Source organism: Ambystoma mexicanum, chromosome 9, assembly GCF_040938575.1.
Source record: "Ambystoma mexicanum isolate Mex_15411 chromosome 9, UKY_AmexF1_1, whole genome shotgun sequence".
NCBI classification, from domain to species: Eukaryota; Metazoa; Chordata; class Amphibia; order Caudata; family Ambystomatidae; genus Ambystoma; species Ambystoma mexicanum.
Genome location: NC_090931.1, coordinates 431,765,221 through 431,771,220, shown reverse-complemented (window position 1 = coordinate 431,771,220; position 6,000 = coordinate 431,765,221). Strand labels below are relative to the sequence as shown.

At 45.1% G+C, this 6,000-nt stretch overlaps 1 long non-coding RNA gene across 1 annotated transcript in view; it reads right to left on the bottom strand.

The window, feature by feature from the left end:
• Positions 1 to 1,732: 1,732 nt before the first annotated feature.
• The window catches only part of LOC138489654 (uncharacterized), a 201,463-nt gene continuing 197,195 nt past the window's right edge, over positions 1,733 to 6,000 (bottom strand). The window contains exon 3 of the long non-coding RNA XR_011274852.1: positions 1,733 to 1,799. This is a non-coding gene — a long non-coding RNA (uncharacterized lncRNA). The remainder of the gene's footprint in view (positions 1,800 to 6,000) is intronic.

The following is a 6,000-nucleotide window of genomic DNA, read 5'->3' as shown; positions in this document are numbered from 1 at the left end:
ATTCCCATGGAAAATAACAATGCACGCAAATTAGGTCTTCCCCATCCTCACAGCATTCACCATGTGTCAGCCTCCTCTTACCTTGGTCACCCCACTGCACTCAATTGCTTTTTCTCTCCCTGGACCTCTCGCATTACCCCCTCATGTGATGCAGTTTCTTTTCCGATCGCGTCATGGGACGTTGCCACAGGACTCTATGCGGGGGTGGGTTGTGTGGGCATTTCGACCATCACAATTGTGAGGGCGACATTTTGGGCCATGACCCATTTTGAGCACTGTTCATTTTCGACTTCACCTGGTATTATCACAGGAATTGCTTGCACTGAGCAAATTAAAAATGGCGGTTTTTCCTTTCTGAAAAGCCTCTCAACCTCTTTGCTGCAAACTACCATGGGAGAAGCATAAAAGTTGTTTGGAACCCGGGGGGCAAACTCTTTTTCATTTAACGTTTTTAAAATTAATTGAACTTTTTAAAAACTACTGGAAAGATTTACCCCAAAATAACTGTGACGCTTTGCGCCCAAGTTGTTTCTTACTTAGTACAAATCCGTCCAGCGGTTTTCGCATTACAGATATATTCAATCGATGCACTTTTTTTCTATGGGAAAATGATTGGGACTGGGTCAAAAACAGTGTGTTTTTGTTTCCTTAATAAAATAACTTTTTCATTTTTTAACAAATCTTTACCAAAATTTGCATTTTGGGGGGCGGGGGAATTCATCACAAACATTTATTTTCGAAAATGCCATCCAAATCCATCCAGCAAGTAAAATGTTAGCAATAGAATTTTGGGAAAAGTCTATGTACAGAGGCTTCACCTTAACAATTGGGCAGCTGTTAAAGTCGGCCAGGTAATGCCCCCGGGGTGAGAGTTACAAGCCCGAATGAAGTGTGGCTTTAAGTAACCCCTGGGGCATTACCTGACCATTAATACCCACCCCTACGAGGGTTATTTTGCTATTAGTATACCAGCACATTGTACCGGGGTACTAATAGTATTTTACTCGAGTTGACAAATTGCATGTAAACTGTTTGTCAACTCTAGCAAAACAAAATAGCTGCCTTGGATCGGAGAGAAGGGACTACATGTAGTCCCTTCTCCCTTTCCAATGGCGGCCAGTCAAAGAAAAGGGAAGGAACTTTGAGAGACATTGCTTGCACCCCTCAGAGTCAGGTGGGTCCTTGTCTGGCTGGTAGGGACTCAGTGAGGGTCATCAGATTGTTAGAAACAATCGGATTGTCCCTCATCTGGCACTAATAATATATAAAATTCAAGGAAAAGGGAGACATGAAAATAGAGAGTTAGGTCTGGATTTACTCCATCTTAAATTTTTGATTCAGAGACACGGTGGTGTAGAGGTGGGTGCACTTTTTCAGGAAATAACATTTAACGATAAATGATAATTTAGGAGGAGCCTCAATTAATGGAAACAAGAAATATTAACCACTTAACTGTGGCTTAATAAATGTACCAGTGCAGACTGGTAATTAAAGTGGTTGTCATGAGCTGATAGGCCTTGCAGATAATATCAACGGCCATTTAATCCATAGTTTAGTGGTTATACCGCAATTATCCTAAAATGATTCATCAAGGTAGGACACTCAGATTAATTCCACTGAAATATTTGGACTTAAATTGTAATAGATCACATGGGTCTGGTTTGTATACTATACGATAATTGTACTCTTCTATCATTACACTTATTAAGACCAATGAAAGGTGTAACTTACCCTTTGCTTCAGCCAGTTCTTTAATTTGTGGTCCAACAGCCTGAATATCTTTCTTTTTGGTAATGGGACTAGGAGGAGAATGAAATGCTTTCTGGTTAGATGACTTCTACCATTCCTTGATGTCTAAAGGTAGGTTCATTGACAGTTTAAAAGCATGATACCTAGAAAAGGAAATATATTCTAGGAAGAGTGCAATAAACCCCTTTGTGACCCTGGTAGAAATCTATATTAGTCTCACTAGACTGATGAGTAAATATGTCTGAATTCTCAAGCAAGCCTGAGATCTCTTTCTGAATTCTGATTTTTCACCTGCCGTGCCTATGGTCTGGGTATTGTGAAGGCATCATGAGTCAGACAAAGACAACAGGTTCTGGTTTTCGCAACAAGGTTTTATCTAACTTAAAAGGCAGGGTGGATGATTGTCTAACTTGCCCTATGCTAAGGTGGGATTTCGCTACCTAAAGAAAACTAAGGATAGTCTATGTCAGGAAGTCCAAAGTAAAACTTCACTTTGTGTCCAAAACCTATAATTGCCCTCACAATTAACTGCATAAAATGTGTAGGGATGTCAGCATCAAAAGAAATAGTGTTGTAACCTTTGGTCAGGGGAATGAAAGAAAAGATCCCCAGCACATGATGCCGCCCCGAGGATCACAATAATGAACAAAAAAACATAATCGGATCCCCGGTGGGAGAGCTGCACCGGAGATCAGGAAACAAAAAAAACTACAGTATGGGACCCTTGTGCGTGTACACGCAAGGGTCCCTTTACCCTGGAATTTAAAAAAAACGTTGCCGGCGCAAGTGGAGCACCAGGGACAATGGTAAAACCCTGCAAGAGGGTTGAGGGGGCTCAGCTCAGCGCCACTCAGCGCCTGTAACTGCTGATGCCTGGGCCCGGTTGCCACAATCACTGCTGCTGCCCAGGTGGCCTCATTCACTGCCACAGGCCCTGGGCACATCTGATTACTGGCACTCCCCATAGCAGGGGAGCGCCCAATGTGTGTTTAGCCCTTCTGGGATTTCTGTAAGCAAAGGGGCAACCCCCCTGTTAGGTGGCCCACGTGGACTCCCTGGGCCACACCTGGCAAAGGTGGCCCATGTTGAGAAGTGCTGTGGGGGGCTGCCATGCTGCCTCTGAGTGCTGGGCTGCATCTGACATACACAGCCCAGCCCATTTAAAGACCTTCGGGGTCCCCCATACTGCTGCTGCTGCTGCCTGCCACCTGCGCCATCACAGAAGAGCGCAAGAAGAAAGAAGAGCAAGAGAGCAGAAAGGACCTTGAGACTGCTCTGGCCCAGTTGTCTTGCAAGTAAGGTCTTTCTTAAAAGTTTTTTTAAATACAGTGCACTGTATATTTTTAAAGAAATTTGATATTTTTAAAGGACTCCTTTTTATATTTTTTTCATGTTTTCTTAGTAACGCAGCTGCTTAGGAGTAACTTAAGTTGTATATAGTGTCTTGTGTTTTGCCCCTTTTTTTAAAACTCGCGAAACCCTGCTGGTGTACCGGAAAAGTATATGAGTAGGCTTTTAACAACTAAAAAGAACAGTACACTAGCAATCCTTTTGTCTGCCTCTCCTTTTGTGCTCCAGTTACTCCAACCTTGTGTTTTCTCCTTAGGGGTAGGTGAGGAACCTGCCTACCCTAACCTCTTGATCTTCCCTACCCTTACCATCTCCCTAGCGATGTCTTGAACCCAGGAGAGTGGGGTTTGGAGACAGGTAAGAGGCGGGTCGAGTTATCAGTAAAGGGTTAAGGGTTAAGGTTTAAGCTGTACATTGGAGGCCCGCCTGCACCTGTCTCCCTATAAGGTGCATTGGAAGATCACCCAGCTACATTTTTTGGAGGCACTGCCAAGATCACCTTTGGTGTGCCTATACCCTCCCTATCCTACCTACTTACCCAATACCTACCTTTTCTCCTTCCTGGGGTAGTGTATAGTTTGCTAGCGTATGTTTCCATAATCAGTTTCTTTGTCAAGTTTTGGATAGGCATTTGTATATATTACTATAATCACTGTTTACCGGATTTGCCACCTTATCTGACAGACAAGTACCATCCTCATCATCATCAGCTTCAGGTAGCCAGCTGGGCTGAAGGTGGGGGGATTAAGCCCAACCATTGCTTTATCATAGGCAATGTCCCTTAAGCACACCTCTACACCAGGTGCTCTGGAAGACGGAGTCCCTAGAGTCCCTCACTGGCCAGGTTAAATGTCTGGGTAAAGGCCGTGGCCTGGCAGGAACCAGTATCCTGGTTTGCTATGGTCCTAAGAAAGAGAGAGAGGGAGTCAAAAGGTGCGTGTGAACACTGGATATGTGTGTAACAGGTGTGGCATTCATGTGATAGCTGCTTCTTAGCGGTAGGTGTGGTGGTTGGGAGATCATGAGTATGTGTTCATTCTGGTAGGTGGTTATCCAGACCGATCCGGGCAGCGTTAGGCCTGAGGAGAACGCCTAGGCTGGCGGGTGTGTAGCCAGCTGTGTTTAATTAGGATGATGGGGAGTATGAGGCAGGTGATGGTATGAGAACAGCTATACCGAATGTGTCATTGTATCGCTGTGTTCTAGTTGAGTGGTGGAGTATAGAAGAGAGTAAGCATGGAGACGTGATATGGTGGTTTAAATTAGGTGCTTGTGATCGAGCGCGCTCCAACCGTTCCATGGACTCCAATCGTTCCATGCACTCCAACCGTTCCATTCACTCCAACCGTTCCATGCACTCCAACCATTCCATGCACTCCAACTATTTTTGTACATTCTGTGCCCTCTATCTGTTCTGTGCATTCCATCCGTTGCATGTACTCGCGTGTATTCGCTCAGTTCTATGAACTCTATCTGTTCAATCAGTTCTATGTATTCCTTCTGATCCATGCACTTCGTCCGATCTATGCATGTTACCCCTTCCTCATCCGGTCCACTCATTTCATCCATTCTACCCACCTTATCCGTTCTACAGGGATTATCTGTTCCGCCTATTTCATCCGTTCTACCCACCTTATTCGATCTACAAGCATTATCTGTTCCATCCATTTCATCCGTTCAACCCACCTTATCCATTCTACAAGCATCATCTGTTTCACCCACTTTACCCGTTCAACCCACTTCATCCGTTCCACTGACTTCATCCATTCCACCCACTTCACCTGGTCCACCCACTTCACCCGTTCCATCTACCCACTTCACCCGTTCCATCCACATACTTCTTCCGTTCCACCCACTTCACCCGTTCCATCCACCCACTTCACCCGTTCCATCCACATACTTCTTCCATTCCACCAACTTCTCCCGTTCCATCCACTTCACCCGTTCCATCCACATACTTCTTTTGTTCTATCCACATACTTCACCTGTTCCATCCACATACTTCACCTGTTCTACATACTTCACCCGTTCCACCCACTTCACCCATTCCACCCACTTCCACCCATTCCATCCACTTCACCCATTCCATCCACATACTTCTTCCGTTCTACCACATACTTCACCTGTTCCATCCACATACTTCACCTGTTCCATTCACATAATTCACCTGTTCTACATACTTCACACGTTCCACCCACTTCACCCATTCCACCCACTTCACCCATTCCATCCACTTCACCCGTTCCATCCACATACTTCTTCCGTTCTATCCACATACTTCACCTGTTCATCCACATATTTCACCTGTTCCAGCCACATACTTCACCTATTCCATCCACATACTTTACCTGTTCCATCCACATAATTCACCTGTTCTACATACTTCACCCGTTCCACCCACTTCACCCGTTCCACCCACTTCACCGTTCCACCCACTTTGCCCATTCCACCCACTTCACCCGTTCCACCCACATACTTTTTCCATTCCATCCACATATTTCTTCCGTTCCAACCACATATTTCTTCCGTTCCAGCCACATACTTCACCCATTCCAGCCACATACTTCACCCGTTCCATCCACATACTTCAGCCATTCCATCCACATACTTCACCTGTTCCATCCACATACTTCACCCGTTACATCCACATACTTTACCTGTTCCATCCACATAATTCACCTGTTCTACATACTTCACCTGTTCCACCCACTTCACCCGTTCCACCCACTTCACCGTTCCACCCACTTCACCGTTCCACCCACTTTGCCCGTTCCACCCACATACTTGTTCCGTTCCATCCACATATTTCTTCCGTTAAACCACATATTTCTTCTGTTCCAGCCACATACTTCACCCGTTCCATCCAAATACTTCACCCGTTCCATCCACATACTTCACCCG